General features: G+C 49.2%; 1 protein-coding gene across 1 annotated transcript in view; it reads left to right on the forward strand.

Moving 5' to 3' along the window:
• The first annotated feature begins 4,278 nt into the window (after nucleotides 1-4,278).
• The window catches only part of SYNE2 (spectrin repeat containing nuclear envelope protein 2), a 199,851-nt gene continuing 185,866 nt past the window's right edge, over nucleotides 4,279-18,263 (forward strand). The window contains exon 1 of the mRNA XM_082317899.1: nucleotides 4,279-4,351. The gene's annotated coding sequence lies outside the window, so the exon portion shown is untranslated. The remainder of the gene's footprint in view (nucleotides 4,352-18,263) is intronic.

Here is an 18,263-nt window from a genome sequence, read left to right on the forward strand (position 1 = left end):
CAGCCAGCAACTAAGCCCCACACAGCCGCTCGCTCACTCCCCCCACCCCAGTGGGATGGGGGAGAGAATTGGAAAGGTGAAAGTGAGAAAAACTTGTGGGTTGAGATAAGAACAGTTTAATAATTGAAGTAAAATGAAATAGAATAGTAGTAATAGTAATAATAATAATAATAATACAATAATAATAATACAATAATAACATACAAAGCAAGTGATACACTATGCAATTGCTCACCACCTGCTGACTGATGTCCAGCCCGTCCCCAAGCAGCAATCGCTGCCCCCCAGCCAACTCCCCCCAGTTTCCATACTGGGCATGACTCCATACAGTATGGCATAGCCCTTTGGCCAGTCTGGGTCAGCTGTCCTGGCTGTGCCCCCTCCCAGCTTCTTGTGCACCGGGCAGAGCATGGGAAGCTGAAAAGTCCTTGGCTGGTGTGAGCACTACTCAGCAACAACTAAAACATCAGTGTGTTATCAACATTATTCTCATACTAAATCCAAAACACAGCTCTATACCAGCTACTAGGAAGAAAAATCAACTCTATCCCAGCTGAAACCAGGACAATGTTTTGCAGAGGAAAATAGTACGCAAAAGCTGCACGCGCCTACATGGATTCAATCTTTCTTTCCTCTTTTTTGATCTCCCTAATTCTGAAAAAACAAGTTGCGCGTGATTGCTAAAGAGAAATTCTCCCCGAGGCACTGGGCCATGGGCATTTTTTGAGGGGCACTGTGGATTTAGGCAGACCCCTGTTTGCCTGCTTCTGGCTACACTTTCCCACTCCAACTCTCTTCCTCCAGTTACACCTCGGTGGAAATGAGGTGAATTGTGCCTGGGAACTGAGCCAGGGTAAAAATAATTGAGGTGGGGAGGGTGCTGCTTTTGTTTAAGGAGTCTCCTGGTCTGTTTGACAATACAGCGGCACAAAGAGCTGCACCAGCACAACAGAGGGAGCGTAACCCCATCAAACCCCATCAAACCCCATCAGCGCTCCATCAAAGCGCTGCCACCAAAATCGGCGTCTGCCGAGCCGCAGCCTTATCTCCTCAGCGTTGCTGTGCCAGCAGGGTGGAAGGTAGGAGAGTCCAAAGCTGAGTTTCGACTCTCTCTGCTCCCTCCCCTTTCCCAATCCTTCTCCCTCCTGTGAGGGATGGGGTGAGCAGAGAGCAGCTGGGCACGGAGGCTGAGGTTTCTGGCACAGTGCTGGTCCCTTGTTCTCTTGCTGTATTGTCCTGTTCCCAGCTCCAGCTTGTGCTGTGCGTTCCCGTCTCTGTGCTGGATCCTGCTGCCCCCTCAGTCGTGCTGACATACCTCTTTGTGTGTCCGTACCGCAATCAAATCCTGGGAGCAATCCAGCTGAAAACAAAGTATTCTTCTCCTGGGCTAATTTTCATCCGGCTCCCAGCTCCAGCTCCAGCATGCACACCGTGCCAGCATGGCAGAGCAGGTTGCACGGAGGGGAAAGAGAGGGTCACCGGGCCAAAGGTTTGTTCTGGCAGACTACAGAGCAAACATGACTTGGAGTATTCAAACAAACTTAGTTTACACAGCCATCACTATCCTTCAGAGTTAACACTTTATCCAGTGGACTTCGGGAACTTGATCTCCCTCCATTGTTGGAATCCAGTTGTGCAAATTCTGCACTATAGAAGGGATGTCCTACCATGAAGCTCATGCCGTTCATCCACGTGGGACCTGCAAGTGCGAGATACCTGGATGCCTTGTACAAGAGACATCCTGTGCATCCAGCTCTGTGAGTTTGCTGTTTGGGGTGGTGTGGGAAGGTTGGGGCAAGACGCACTGCTGAACTGATCATAGACTCGTTCAGGAGGCACGTGGGAATTGTGAGAGCTTCTCATCCCCTCCACGGTTACCTTCACCATTGCCGGTTGTAGCCTGTAGTGCTGCTGTGCAGGTCTTTTCCCCAGTGCCCCATGCATCTGTCCAGACAGCTCATTTCGGACACCCGTGGGCAGTAGGTTAGAGCCCTGATCACACATCTTCCAGCTGTTCACCTTCCACGAAGACTGACCCATGGCAGTCACTTGCTAGCCTCGCTGGCAGCACCCATATACCTGGCAAAGCAATAGTCTGAGCACAGGGCTTTAGCAGTTCCTAGCTGGAAGGCTGTGTGTAAAAAGAGAGATGAAAGCTTATTTTCAGGGTGTCAGGATGTACAGAGTAATCAACAGCCAGAAGATTTGTATATAAAGTAGGCATATATGACTTAATTCTGTCTTTGTGTCACACACCTTTTTTTTTATGGTTTTACTATTTAATTGCTTGCATTATGCCTGTCCAATAACAACATTTAGCATTAGTAATACTTAGTGTCATATCTTCAAAGTGCTTTACAACTAGTTATGAAATGCATAATTTGAGTGAAAACAAGCACCTTGGGCTGGGACCTGCGCTTGTGTTTGAGAAAGCCTGGCAGGTGCCTGCAGTGCTGCGTGTGCTGGAACGAGGAGCTGTGTGATTCACGGTGGGGTTAAGCCAGCGGGAAGAGCACGGAGCGGTAATGCGGGGTGGTGTTCTCCAAGGCACAGAAGGTCGAGACTCCGTGAGACTTCTTCTGCTGAATTTAATGGCATGTGGAAGAGCCTCAAGTGATCAAGGGGGGGTTTGAAATAATTCTTCAATTAATAAAGCTTGGCTTTGATATTGCGTCTTCTCTCGTTCCTTAAACAGGAGACTGAAATCTGGCAGTCAAAAGTAGTAAATCAGTCAGAAATGCTTGTTTCACTTTGAGGATATGCGTTACAGTAGCCATAACATAGAAGTTAGGAAACTACAGCACAGCCTGAATGCAGCTCTTTGCTTTCAACTGTGTCCCTGGAGTATCAGGCGACTGTGTCTCTTTACAAACACTAATTAATCCTCAATAAAACAAGTAAAAAAAGTACACAAAGAGCACTCACAGGTCAATTTGTTGCAAGGACAGCATGAATCGGAGCAGGTGTTTGCAGGGCAGTCAAGTTGTAACCAGCTTTAACTGATGCTTTTGCAAGACATCATGTTCTTGGGCTCCAGCTGAAATAGCACTCAAAAAGGTGCAGGGTTCACTTTTGTCTGGAAAAGAAAAAAAATCCTTACAGAAAATCAGGGCTCCAAATCTGGCAGAACTTCTTTAGACACATCTGTGGGTATAAAGAGAAACTTGAGCAAGTAGGTACATTTGGCTTTGTAGCCTTCAAATACAGGACCTTGCTTGCTTCCACGTTTTTAAGTTGGTTGATGTATTATCAGCACAGATTGAGGAGAAACCCGATGTATCGGCACTGGCAGAAAGTGGCTTTTGGAAAGATACATTTTTCTTTGGATAGCTGGATGACCTCTGGCTGTGCAAAGCAAATCTCAATATTTATTCACTTTGTGAAGTCTACAGCCCAAAGCTCTCCAGGATCAAATGGAACAAACCTGAGAAATCCCTTCCTCTCCCCCTCAAAAAAAACTCCTCCGAAGGTCTAAAAAACCCCTAATTTGCTGCACGTTCACATAACTGGCCCCCATTGACCCCGTCAGAGAACCGGCTGGGCAAGGCCAGGCGATGCTGTCCCTGGGGCTGAGGAAAGAGCCTGGGTCTGACAGAGGGGAAGGCGGCTCCTGCCTGGGATCTGCACCTGAGGTGAAGGGAGCTGAGCTTGGCGAGGGCTATGGAGGCCGTGTAGGAACCGCAGAGGTCTCCAATTTTTGCCTGCTTATATTTCTGATCTTCTAAATTTGATTTGGAGGGGCTGCAGATCTGTGGCAACACAAAAGCGTTTTATTTCTTTGTATCCACCTGTGACCAGAACATGGTTATCAACACGCAGGTTTTCTTACTTATTGCCAGCACAAACCTGCACCCGCAGCACAGGGACACACACACACAGGGTGCTTGCGGCCTTGCCGGGCTGTTTCCCAGGGGTGGGATGGGCAGCGCCGTCCCGGTTGGCGCTGGGAGGGAAAACACCGGGAAGCCCCGAGCACGAAAAGCGAAGCCCGGTGAGGGCGGGGTGCGCGGGGAGCGGGGCACCGTCCCCGCCTCTCGCTGGGGCGCCCCACGGCGCGGGCACGGCCGCGGGCCAGCCCGGGGCGCTCCTGCGGCGGGCACACACCGCACGCGTGGGCCGAGCCGGGAGGCCGCCCCGGGGAGGCGGAGCGCCGGCCGGGCCGGGCCGGGCTGCGGGGGCCGCGGCCGCGCCGCCTTCCCGCCCGCGGGCGAGGAGCGCGCTCGCTCGCTGGCAGCGGCCGGGGCGGGGAGCGGCCGGTCCCTCCTCCCCCTCCGCCTCCTCCGCCTCCCGCCCGCCCTCGCCGCCGCCGCCACCCGCGCCCGCCGCCGCCGATGCCGGGACTGCGCCCGCGGTGAGTCTGCCCCGCCGGGAGCCCCCCGCGGGAAGTTGCGGCGCGGCCCGGCCCGGCCGCGCCTTTGTGAGGGGAGCGGCGGCTCTGCCCGACCCGGCCCCAGCCCCGCCGCCCCCGGCCCGCCGGTGCCGCCGCCCCGCCCGGCCCCGCTCCGCTCCCCTCAGCTGCTCCGCCGCGGCCGTACCTGCCGCTCTTTGTTCCCCGCCGCCGCCTTTGTTCCCTCGGTGCCGGCTTCACCTTCGGCACCGCCCGCGTCCCCCGCGGGACGCCGCTGCAGGGGGGGCGCGGAGAGACCCGGCTCCCGGCGCGGGTTCCCCCCCCTCTCCCAGCCCTTTTTGCCGGGGAAAGGGGGGGAAAACAACCGCGGGGCAGCGGCGGGAGTTCAGCCGGCGGGGGGGCACGGCCGGCGGCGTGAGCCGGGTTTTGTGGGAACTCCCGCCTCCGCCGGGCCCGGGCCGGCCCTCCCGGGAGCGGTGTCCGGCCGGGAGCGGTGTCCGGGCGGCAGCCGGCGTCGGCGGGCTTGGGGGCGGCGGGGAGCCCCGGGGGAGGGAGAGCGCGGGGGGTGCGGGCAGGTAAACGGCCTTTCCCTGCGGCTCCGCGTCTGGGGCGCCCGGGGTTATCGCCTGCGAAGTCGTTACCTCTTGGGCTGCGTATTTCGAAACCGATGGTGGACACTTACTCAGGCAAAGTTCTCGGGAAGCGGAGTGACTGCTTTCCTGCGAGGGCCACAGGCGGCACGGGCATTTCTTCAGTCGCTGCTGCTGCCCTGGATAAAGCGTTGCCTGCTGAGGACTCGCGCTTTCCGTTCTTCCCGCCGCACTTGGGCTCCTCTCTCCTCCCGCCTTGCGTGCCGTCCTCCCGCCTGCCTTCCCTCCCTCCCGTCCTTCCAGGACTCCTGGCAGCCTCCTCTTTCCTCTCGGAGCCGTTATTACGGATCCGCGTTACTGCGGCCCATGGGATGCCGCGCGTGGGGCGTCTGTAACTTGGCGCTGACTTTGTGTCAGGTGCTGCGTGTGCGTGGATTTCAGGGAAGTCTCTCTGTCCTCCTTTCACCTCAGTCCTCTCCCTGCCCCCCCCAAAACAGGGTCATTTTTCTTGCCTTTGTGCCTGAGAGCTGCTGGAGGAATTGGGAGGTAAAGCAGGTGCACGTTCCTTGGGTTATTCAAAGTGTACAGAGAAAAAACTTTGAGCAAGTTTGTTGGAGAGTTTCTCACCACCTTTGTCAGGTCAGTCACTGTGTGTTCCTCACACCTCTGCTTCCCTCTTTCAGGGTGCCCCATGTCCTCTCTGTCCTCTCCCCTCTCTTTCTGTCATTCCCTCTTTTTCCTCCCTCTCAGGGCGATCTCCGTCGCAGGACAGACAGACAAAGACGTAAGCGCCATGTGCAGGATCTTTGTTAGTTGTTGGGACTGTTGGCCAAGCTAACAAAACCGTAGCTTGGCGGGCACGTCTGTTTATACCTCTGTTTGAAACGCAATACCTGCAGAACGCACAGACGTGGCCTCTGGCGCCCGGTTAGCTGAGTCACGGGCTTCGGCCACTTCTGGGGTGGTTTTACAGCTCCGAGAAGGAGCCCGGTGGTGGCTGTTAACGCGCTGCCCGCAATAACAGCACCCGCCACCCCGCAGGCACACACACAGCCGCCTCGCGTTGAAATCAGGGCAGCCTAAATAATTGATTTCCAAGGCAGAAGACGGCATGGCATAGCAGGAGGGGACGGCGCGGTGTGGAAGCAAGGGAGCGGAGGCCCTGGCACCTGCCAGTGAGGGCGATGGGGACGAGCTGGAGCAGAGAGGGGTGGGCAGTGACACACAGGAGTCGGGAGGGGTGATGAAGAATCAGCGGTGACTGCGATAAGCGTATCGCCCTGTACTGATTTGTACAGTGGCAGTGTTTGGCCCCCCCTTGTGCGAGGTGCTGTGCAGACACGTATTCAGAAATGTGTAAACGATGTTTGTTCTCCCCTTCTTCGTAATTTCATAGATTTCATAGAATGGCTTGGGCTGGAAGGGACCTTCAAGATCATCTAACTCCAGCCCCGCTGCCGTGGGCAGGGACACCACCCACCAGACCAGGTTGCTCAGGGCCCCGTCCAACCTGGCCTTGAACACTGCCAGGGATGGGGCATCCACAGCCTCTCTGGGCAACCTGTGCCGGTGCCTCACCACCCTCTGAGTGACGAAGTTTTTCCTAACATCTAATCCAAATCTCTCTTGCAGTTTGAAACCGTTCCCCCTTGTCCTATCGCTGTCTGCCCTTATAAAGAGTCTGAAGGGTATGATATAATGAAGGGTAATGAATGATAATTGCCTTTTTACCCTAGTTATCTATAAAAACATGCATCATCAAAGTTCCTTTATTTAAACAGTTCTTTATAAATAACCTCAGGAAACTGTATTTTAAGTGCTGTTGATATCATACCATGTTAAGAATTGAGCATGATGGTTTAAGAGGGGCAAAGGAACTTATTTTTCTCCAATTAAATCTGACTAAAAGTTCGTGAATATAAATGAGAACTGTGTTGGTGTCAGTAGCACTCGGCCAGTCCCGTAGCGTGCTAGCTATTTTATATTTATTTGTCAGGCAAAGATTTTAAGCATAGACACAATGAAGTAATTCAAGAAGCGGCATGCATTACTGACTAATGATCTAATAGGTTGAAAATGCTTTATCTCCCTAGCTGTTAATTTTAAGTTTTACGGTAGAAGGGAAAGTAACAAAAGAAAAAATTGTTACTATTTGTTCCTTTGCAGTTTTTAACTGTGGGGTTTATGTTATTTTTTCTGATAGGTTTTTGGGCAAAGTTGCTTCTTGTTTCAGGAGAAAAATGCTTTGTTTCAGGGGAAAAGAGGGCCACAGTTTAGTCCTTTTACTTAGTTCATTGTAAGTGTTGTAAAACCCCTTTACCAGTAATTAATTCCACAAACAGCGAATTTAGCGCCGCTTGGTTTCCTCTCCATCTGAATGTAGAAATGAATTAAAGAAAAATCCCAAAGAGAGCATGAAGAAGCACAGCTTGGAAGATCAGGTATAAAGAGCCTCATTCATTTTGGTTTATCTGTAGTACAAGGATATGCCCTTACTCCATGAATCATCTCCTGACATCTGTTTGCAGCGCTGTTTTCTTAGCAACTGCGTCTCTGTTTTAGGTCTGGACTCTCAATGGCTGGGTTTGTACGGAGAGATGCGAAGAGACGATCCAAACTCTTCCTAGCAAAGCTGTGCCTTTCAGCCAGTTTACCCAATTTCTTTTCTTCCCTGGGGCACAATAAATACCGGTTTTAAAAGTCTACCAGCTGAGATGCTTTTTCTGTCTATGCAAAGAGATGCTTATCTGTTGCTTACCACAACTGAAGTGTTTCCCCAACATGATCTGGCAGCGTGGGAGAGCACCTATCAGGTTGCAATGGGCTGTGTCATTTCTGATGTTGAAGGAATGAGCCGTGTGTGCCACCACGCTTGCCCTAGGTTTCCCACAGTTTATTTTGAACTGTCACGGGGCTTTTAGATGTGGGAGAGGACGTGGTCTCGGAGGAATGTTGGAAATGTGGATGGTGATGGCAAGGACCCACTCCTAGCAACGTGCCTGTTTGAACAAGCACTTGGATTAGGTGGTGGGATTATACGTGTGGAGTGCTGTATGAGTAACGCTTTGGGACTGGATCCTTAAGCTGAGATTAAAGAGAAGGTGACATTTCATATACCTCTCACCTAATCTTACTTTGCCTGCATTTCATCCCTGGCTGGTGTGGGTGGAAGACTCCCGTAACTAAGACAGATGTGGCCATAGATGCTGGGAGATCAGGTTGATCTGATTTTTGCCGGCTGTGCTCTGCGGAGGGGATCGAGACCTGGTTTGGGTCTGGGAGAGTTTTTTACTTCAGCTGATGTGGCTGAATTGGTCTGGAGCATAAATATATGTCTGGGAGTACAAGTGTTATGTCCATGCTAAGGGACGGGCTATTTTCACCCAGCTTCCTCCTGTGCAGACGTGCAGCTTCCCCAGGAGGAGCAGGAGATTATACCTACTGGAATATGAATCCAAAAATGTAGTGTATGTTATCCCATAGGACGTGGATTTGACTGCCTGCCCTTCCTGGACTGACTTGTGTCCTGTGGAGCATGAAGGGTGTCAGCAGCAAGTAGTCGCTGTGAAGGATGAACGTATTTTGGCTTGGGATAATGTTGGGAGGGAAAAGACCCCCAATGCCTGGAGCATTTTGTCTGCGAAGGGATTGCAGAGCGGAGACAGGAAGGCTAAACAGCGTCTCTGAATACTGGCCAGCTTCCTGCAACCTTCATGGTTTGCACACAAGTCCCAGTGTTAGCGAGGATACGAAGAAGACAGCCTCTATAGATCACCTAAATCACAGTGTTCACAGCAGGAGATGTAGAAAGCTGCTTCTGTGGAGATGCTAAAGGGCCAGGACAGGGACAGAGGAGGGAGTGGGGAAAAAACTTCTGTTTAGCTCAGCCGCGCACACGGGTAGGGAGCAGAAAGCTGGGCTGGGGAAAGGGCTGGTGGAGAACAGGCTGTTCTCTCCCCACAGGAGGGGAAGTGGGGCAGAGCTTTGACTCTGGGCTTAACTTTGGTCTCCGGTCTCTCATAGGGAGGCATGTTTGCTTTCTAACCTTCCTGCAGCCTGCTGATAACTCCCGACACAATGCGGCCGCGCAGATTGGCTCGAGAGGTTTTTAAGGAATTGCCGACCCTGATGCAAGCGGTACTGTTTGTGGCCAGGGATGGGGAAGAAGAGAGAAGAATGGTATTAGTGATTTGAGCTTTAAGACTCAACCTGCAAGTTCTATCAAAGGAAATGACAATTAAGATGGAAAACAAAGCACTTGTAATTACTTTTGTGGAAGCGTAGGGAGGAGGCAGAAATGTGGGTTTTACAGGAAAAAGTTTTGCTTGCTGAATCTTTTGGCCTGTTGGTTGCCAGGAGAAAGACAAGAAGTTGGTGAATGATGGAGTGAAAGGGCAAGGCAGAGAGGGGAATGAATCCGCTGCTGAACACGCCTTGTTGGTCTGCGGCCAACAGCCAGTGTACAACTGGCCACAAAGTGGTTGTAAAGACACTTCAGAAATGGGTTTGGTTCAGTTGCGTTACTCTGTTTCATGTTGGATTGGTTTTTGTTGTTAATAACCACCTAAACGATGCAGGGAGAGAAATGAAACCTGCCCTGTGAGCAGCATGTCCTGCTTCTTGGAGGCTCTCGTGTAGTGAGCAACGTGGAGCTTTCGTTGTAGGAATATTTGATGAAAGCTTCAAGTTCAATGACTAAATGAAGCTCTTCTAGCAAAGCCAAGCCCTCGGTGAAGGTGGTTGCATGTTGTCCAGTTACAAGATATTTACGAGGGAGGCAAGCACAGAGCGCTTGCCCCATGTGTCTCTGGTGGAGACACTCTTTCTCACTTAAGTGTAAACAGAGGGGGTGCTGCTTTGCTCGCTTCTTTTCCTCCAGCTTAAAGGGGCGAGATTCATCTTGCCAGACTACAACATAACTATCTGCATGAGGGACAGTTGTCCAGACTCCTTTCATAGTCACTAGAGAGGAGCAAACACTTTTGGGCCGTGATTCATCCCCACTGAATTGGACATCTAAAAATACATCGGACGAGCTGCCCTAAAAGTGCCTGTTTCTCTCCATTGTTTCTGCAGAGTTCAAACAATGAACGCATCTCTCTTGTAGCTGTTTAGTGTCAGGAGAGCTGAATCTCGGCCAAAGTGTCTCATATCCCAGCAGAGATTCTAGGAGGGCTGCTGGTGTCCTCATTTCGACCAGACTTGGCGTCCGTGTAGGTTGCGCGCTGTAAGGCGGTGTGCCTGGGCGGCTTTATCCGAGACTGGAGAGCAGACAGCAATGTCCAGTTCAAAACCTTCCTCCTCCCCTGGTCAGTCATTGGATTCAGAAAAGCTTCGGGCTGGACCCATAGCGCCAGACAATCTTCTGCTATAAATAAGAGGCCGAAAGGGATTTGCAGAGTGGCTTTTTCACGGTCGCACATCAGGTTAGTGGCAGAGGTGGAAGCAATGAGGACAACTGCAGGCTCCCAGAGGTGTCTTCCTTCCCCTGCCCGGGCTCCTTGCAGCTGCCTTGCAATCTGCTGCTCTCCCGGGGGTGAGACCGGCTGCCTGGCGCTTGGTGGTGGACGGCACCCGGTAGGTACTCGGCTCCTTTTTGCGAAAACTTTTTGCAAAATTATTTAAGCTGTCACTCATCCTCCTTTCCCTGTCCTTTCTCTTACAAAAACCCATAGTTCTGGGACATATTGAATTATTGTGTATCTGCTGGACTGGTGTGGATGATTGTATGTGTGCTCTCAATCTGCAGCAAATGGCTAAACCTTGAAGGGGTAAGCGTGCTTCACTTCAGGCTCGCAGTGGCCTAAGGCAGCATGTGTGATTATTCAGTGGTGCTCAGATGATGTTTAAACCGATATATCTAAAACTTGCAATGCGTATCTAAATGCAAAGCTCAGGGAGCTTTGGAGCTGCGCAGGGAGCTGTGACCTGGTCTGCTCTGAAGAGTTGCTGCCACCGCTGTGTTATTTAGTGGCCTGGAAAAAAATAATCACTAGCTCTTCTGGAAAAAGCCTAACTTATCTGCACAAGTAAACCAGGTAGGTTAAGGATAAAATTCCTCCTGTGTGGAGAACTAGTTTACAGCAGAAAGACTTCCTTTGCTAAATGAGCTGAGTGTCTAGGGGGAGAATTTGTTGAAGGGATTTGCTTGTATAGCAGAGATACGAAGTACAGGCAAGCACTGAGTGTCAAATGGATCCTGTGCACTTCTGATTTCAGACAAATACCAGAGTATTTCCTATCTTTTCTGATACGTGAGAAAGAATATGATAGCAGTGAAATAGAAAGAACGTGTTGTCTGAGCCAGGATTTGATTCCTGAAGTTCTGCTTAGGGGGTCTGTGGGTGAGCTCCAAGAGGTGAAACAAATTGCAATTTGATCCCAGAGAGAACAACTGGGGAGAGGAGGGAAAGAGCAAGCTATTAAATAAGAGCTGGGAGAAAAGCCAGTCTCCAAAAATAAACATTGAAGATCAATTCCAGGTATTTCCTGGTATTGTCATCTTGCTTCATCAACCACTTGGACCGTTACAAGTGGTTTCACAGTTAGCAGACTGACAGGTTTAGGGGTGTTTGTTTGTTTGTTTGTTTTTTAAAGAAAAAAAAAGTGTCTGATAGATTATTCGCAATGTTGTTTCTTACGCAGAACTGGGTGGGATCTTGGTGATGAAATACCCCTGGGATGGAGAACGCAGAGCTTGTTATTGTAAGAGGGAAGTAACAGCAGAGCCGGCTTTGTTTCAGGGGAGTGGAAAGTCTGAATTTTCTTCCCAGTTACGTGCCCAGGGCACCTCAGCAGTTCCTGCGGGGGAGGAAGCAGATACTTGTGCAACGTAGGTGTGAGCAAACGCTGTTCCTGCAGACCAGTTGTGCCTTGTTAGATCTGTAGGTAGACTTGGAATGGCATTACAGATACTGTTTGCAAGTGAAAGCTTCACCTTTGAAAAGCTTGGAGGTGACTCTGAACGTGTTTCTTCTTGCAAAGTTTTTCCGAAAAGCCGGTCCAGGAGTTTACTGTACTGAAAGCCAATGCCTGGATTGTAAGGAAATTGAAGCATATCCTGTTCCAAGGACTTGCATTGGCGGTCACACGCCAGCTCCTTGCTGGAGTTTCATCCTGGACGGTGACTCCGAGAGGTGTGTCTCTGAAAACCGTACAGAAACATGCCCCCGTGGGCTGGAGCTGGCTGGGGCGGCCAGCCGTGGCTCGCAGCTTACCTCACCTGCTTGGCCACGGCCTTGCTGCGGCTGCCTGGCCCAGGAGAGAATGGTACGGCAGCTCTGCTTACACAACACCCGTCTTCTGTTGCTTGACTGAACTTGTCTATAAGTAACTTTGTGTTAGTAATATTGCTGCCTTTCAGCAAGGGAGATGCAGAGGGCTCACAGGCATTTGTCGTGTTTTGTCTTCTTTGTAAGAAATCCTGATTCCCAAAGAAAGCAGCCTGGACAGCTCTGCGATTCATGCACTGATGAGGAGACTGTCATCCTGCATGTGCAGACGGGAAATGCATGAAATAAGTAAGGCATCCTTTAGCCTTTGCTGCTTCTGATTTGGATTCCTTGGCTTTGCAATTGCAAGTGTATTTTTTTAATTTGGGTTAGTGAGAACAATTTATTCTAGCAGGTTACTATGTAGCCCCAAGTTCTTTCTCTTGGGTTGTCTGTGTGCAGTTTGGCTGTTTGGTCCTCTCTGGCAACAGTACTGGTAAGAATAACAGTGTTTGGCCTCGTTTTCACTGCACACACAAAGTTATTCTACAGTTTTTTTTTTTTTTCCTAAAGCAACTAATTCTTTGAAAGCAAAGAGAAAGACATTTTATTTGTCTTAAGCAGTAAACAAAAGCGCTTTACTTTGCGGAGCAGTGTAGAGGCTCTGCTGAGTTGCCCGAGCAAAGCGCTGGTTTTCTCCCGCAGCGGAGGGTCCGGCACAGTCAGCGTGGGAGGCAACGCCATCGAAAGGCCCTTTTCATCTGTGCAAAACCGGCACAGACATGTGGCCGCGCAGGCTGCACTCGTGGCAAGGCTGCTTTGCCCACAAACTTTGAAGTGCATGGGACAGAAGGTGGAAAAACAAACAAACAAGTCCCTGACTAGCATTTGGGGGGGGGAGTTTTCAGCCGAAAGGATTATATGGACATGAAAAACTTGCTCTTTGGCAAGGCAGCCCCTGCAGGTCAGAGTGGAGGTGTGCTGGAGAAGGGCGGTAGTTTGCGTTGCTGTAGCCTCGATTGGACATGCTTGAGAGAGCAGCTGATGAATTCGCAGCTGCCAGGCTAGGACCCATCATTTAAATTGTAATTCGCCTTTCAAATTTTGGCAAGCTTCGTTTGCCATTTGCTTGACAAATCTCTCTTTTGTGTCCTCCTCCTGCCTGCGTGAAACAGCAAGCGCTACTGGAGAGAGCTACTTGCAGTAGATTCCTTTTCTCTGCTATATTTAGTGATCAAAACAAGTTTGCGATCCTTACTGGAATACTGCCAAAGCAGACAGGTTTAGCATGAGACATGCCCTTTCTCTTTTGGCTCCCAAATACACATTGCATTTCACTTTCCTCCCCTTCCCTGACACCATCAATGGCTCTGTCTGCGGAGGTCTGTTGTGCAAACATTGCACTTCTGCTTCCAGTGATTTTGCTCTGTAAGAACAAGTCCCCACTCTAGTGAAAACTCCTGCATTTAGATTGCCACTATCCCTACCTTTCCCTTTTCTTAATTGCCTGAAAGAGCAGATTACTGCTTTTCAGGAAGATGTTTCTGAACAAGGACAGCCTTATGACTTAATTGAGAAACTCCAGGCCTTTTATTGCTTAGGCGAGCTTCACTCAACGGAATAATCTGTTTGTTAACCATCTGACTGTTTCCTTTATTTGGGGAAAAAGGGAATTAGGAAGGCAGTGGAAAGGAAACAATTGTATTCCTTCAAAGGCAGAATATTACTAGGAGCCTGATTCTCATTAATATCACGTCATTAATGCAAAGCAGGTGTAGTTATTATATACTGCTATTTTAAATACCTTTTACACCATGTAAAGCGGCTCCAGTGTTAATGGCTGTGAGTCTCTATTAAAACACTAACCAAAGAATTTCGGTTGCAATCCGAGGGAAGGGAAGAAACATTTGTAAAAAAACGAAAGAACTTCTTGCAATACATCTTGCTTGGTTAAAGCAGGCAGCGTTGTCCAGTTTGTTCTGATGAGGCAGTCCCCTGCATGCGAGTTGAGCTTGCTCTGATTGCAGCTGATTCCCTCCCCCTTCCCTTCCCGATGGTAAAAGCTGACTCTGGGCCGGGAGCGCGGAGGAAGGGGTATGATGAGCTGTGCGCAGCCCTTCGCTTTTGCGATGGGAACTGCATGCCTAAAGGTCGGAGGTCTATCCGCATCCCGTGGTGCCGGGACTGCTGTGGCCACACTGCACCCTTTCCCCTTGCTGAAAGGAGGCCAGGCAGAGCGCGGCTACTCAGTGCTGTGCCTGGCTACCAGCCTTGCCTGAGCCCAGGTAGCTGGGGCAAGGGGGTCAGATAGGGGCGTCTTTCATGTGAAAATAGAGAAGGGCTTGTAGGAGTGAAACGACAGCTCTTGTCGTCTTGTTGCATGCATTCCTAGTTAGCCAAGCGGGTAGGAAGAGGTCGTGTTTATGCACTGGATGTGCTTCCCAGGTACGGCGCGGATCTTGAGCCAGCTTGTGTTTCTCATGTTGTTTTTACGATAACCCTTCCCGTTATCTGCGGGAAGCGGCCTTGGGGCTGTGGCGCGGCTGGCGTGCCAGGCGGCAGGGAAGCGTGCGAACGACCTCTGCTTTGGAAAAGCTTTTCCATTCTGGTCTCACAGCAACACACCATATAAACGACACGGCTTTTTGCACATACTTGGAGGCTTCCAGGCACTGCACAGGTAGATTTGGGCTGGGATGTGCTTATGGGCTGTATTGTCACCCAAACCCTTGACTTCGATGGAGCCATGAAGTCACCATAGTATGTTTGGCTTCCTGCATAGCAGTGTGCCCTGGGGTGATCGAGGGGCATGGCATCAGCCTTCTGACCTCCAGGCATTCATCACTCTCTCATTTTACGTTAACAACTGTGATTTTGAGTTCTGAGCAGTTCTTGTTTTTATTAACGACGTGGGAAAACTTGGAAACGAGTCGAGATGTGAATGTTTTCTCCAACTTTAGTAAGTATGCTTTGGCACTGCATTTCCACTTGGGGATAGATAAATGTGAGATAGACTCTTATTCTGAGGGCAAACAAATGCATCGTGCACCTCCACAGGTCAGCTTTCGTGAATGTGCGAACAAGGCGTACCTCTGTTAATAAAACCATTTGTGTGTGTGTTAACAGCGTGGAGTTAGTGCGGTTTTCAGGCTGTGTAATTGTACCAGAATGACGGATATATTACCACCCCCCGAAAAAAGAAAAGGTCAAGAAAGACACTTTCCTAACCGCGTTTTTAAATTGATGAATGCAATGGGAAGATCCATTGTGCTTCTGTAACAGGAAGTATTACTGGTGTGTAAATCAAAGACAAAGCAGCAACATTTGCTGGCCTTAAAAAGTGGTGTGGCTTTTGTATACTCATATGCTTGTTCTGGCACGTTTTCAAAAATTATAAATAGATCACTGGGAAGTCCCTGGGTAACAAAAATGTACTGCTGCTGTTTGTCATAAATAAACTAATAAGAGATGTCTTGGCCTTGCAGCTCTTATTCTTTGGAGGAGTCCTTACTTGTGCATATAGTTTCAGCGTATCTGCTCACACGAGGCAAGACTTTCTGTGGCAATGGGGTGTAGCATTGTGTCCATCTCTCTGTCTCTTGCAGATCTAATGCTCTCTGGGCTTGGTTCTTTCTGTTCAGCCTTTTCCAAGCTTTTCCCTTTTCATTCCTTCATCTCCAGCTACTGATTGCTTAGGAAGACCCAAGGCCAGAGTTATTTCAGCCTGGCAGTGCAGTCTCTCTAAGGCCACATGCTCTAATACCATTTCTTAAAGGACTGGCTGATACCCTTCTGACTGTAGTAGGGTATTATGAAGGATCAGAAGGCTATAGCCTCTTCTCCCTATCACCTTCAAAGTGATGGAAACCTAATGGAAGCCCTTTTCTTCCTCCAGGAAAGCGCATTTAAGTGCCATTATTGCTTACTGGATGATGACAAATATTTTTTTTCTGCCAGACAGGGAGAAGTTGTCAGCTCCTCAAGCAGGGAAGTCAAGGTAGATCTGTCAGTGGTGCTGCCCTGATTTTTGCTGTCTGAGGATCTGGCTCTGAAGGGAAGGGGATCGGTATGTTTGCTGTGTGATCCCATCCCATTGCTGTGTGGACCTGTACACAATCTGAGATCGCCCACAAGAGCAATGTTGGCAAGCATTTTAAATGTGGAAGGGATGGAATTCAGTCTGGAGTAGGACCTTAAGCAAAGAGGGTGATTTAGTGTAAAGATCTTGGAAAATGCATGCTTTAAACAAACCTTCCTCCCCACCCCTGTCACTGGGTGAAAATATGGTGAAACCCTTGTAAATGAAGTGTTGAGGAGAAAGCGTGATCACCATACTTCAGTGCTGTGTGAACTTCTCCGACTTAACAGAGGCACGAGTACATCAGAAGCGAGGGGAATAGACAGTATTGTAAAAAAGCAAAAACCCAAACCATGTAAGGGATTTTCTGTGCTAATTCTTTAGGTCGTATTATCATGATCTGGATCCCAACAATTTGCTTTTAAGGAGACTGTGACAGACAGAGAAAAATAGTTTACCAAAAGAAGGCAGCTCAGCAGCCCTTCACAGGGCTCAAGACTTGTGCTTCTGAGTGCTGCTGCTTCTTTCTGAATGTAAAATAAACGGAGATCTTTGTTGATAACCAAAAAGGAAAAGGGTCTTCAGTCGGTCTGCATTGTGGAGCTCTACTTCCTTTGGACTAGTTCACCAGAGATAAAAATCTGCCGTTTCTGTTCATGACGTTGGCTTGCCTGAACACATGAGTAATAGTAATCTGTTGCTAGGAACAGACTTCAGTTTACATGTAGAGGCCACTATGGAGGGAAAGTCTTTTGAGTCCCTGAGTGGGTCATAAATAATCAGTGGCACTTCAAAGGAGGAAAAGTAAAAACAAGCGGTTGGAGATGCCATGCAAAGATGTCTGTAATTCCTATTGCAACACCAGTGGAAAGCACGTAGCCTACATAATTGGGAAAATATGGGGCATGTGTCTACAAAGGCAAAACCAATGAAGCAGAGATTTCCTAACAGTGGGTTATAATATTCAGCCACCTCTAGCTGGGCTTGTTCGCAAGGTATCTGCTGCTTTCAGCTTTGAGGAGTGCACATCTGAGCTAATTTCATGCCGTGTGATTTTTCAAGATTGGCTCATGGGGAGGGGTCTGAAGGTACATCGGTGTGGCAGGCTGTGGCACCGTGTAGGGATGTGGGAGTTAGCTGTAAACTCAGAGGCTGCAGACGGTCTTACCTGGGACAGTATGGAAATCACACCAACTAGTTTATCTTGCTTCCTAATTTTGCAGAAGTAACTTTAAATAATGAATGAAATACACATTTTATATTTTAACTGTAGTTACATACATTGTTTTGAAAATGGCAGTGGTTTCGCCGTAGAGGAGCGTACTGTATAACTGCTATTTTTTTCGTATGATGAAATCCTACCATGCTCAGTACTTGGAACAGCTGAAAGACAAGGTTTGCAAACGACCCTGATCCAAACTGTGCTGTTAAGGCTATGAAATCCTTGCTAATGAATCCTCCAAATCCATCTGAAGTGGTTTTTTTTCCCCCTTTTGAGACAAGAATGTCCTTATAAAGACTCTGCTAAAGAAGAGCATCTCTTAGGTCTCATTGGGACTTAAGCCTCACTGGAGACACGGTATTTAAATCAGTGTTGTCTATTCTCATGATAAAACCTCTGGAATGAAAAGCTTGGGTGTGATTATTTTCAGGTTAGTTCCTTGAGATTTCTAGTCCACTACCTGCTCTTAGGTTTCTCTCTGTCAATGTGCCTATGTCTTTGTGTTACTACCCAGTACATTTTTTTAGTCTGCTGGCTAATTTCAGCTTAATTTGGGAAAGGAAGAGAGATTCCAAGGAAGTTAAGTTGAAATTACGTGATATGACTGTGGTGATCTAATTTCCAGCTATGTTTTTACGTGCCCATTGTGAGAACAGCTGGAGAGGTCAGGGAAGAACTACTCTATCCAATACCTACTAGAGGAAAGCCTGGATTTGAGTCTTATGAGTGCCCTTATTGTGGGAAAAGCTTTTATTGATGGTTGAACTATTTGAGCAGCAGGTTGAGCCCAGGTGGTCAAGAAATTACTCCTTTG

Source organism: Platalea leucorodia, assembly GCF_965183815.1.
Source record: "Platalea leucorodia genome assembly, chromosome: 7".
NCBI lineage: Eukaryota > Metazoa > Chordata > Aves > Pelecaniformes > Threskiornithidae > Platalea > Platalea leucorodia.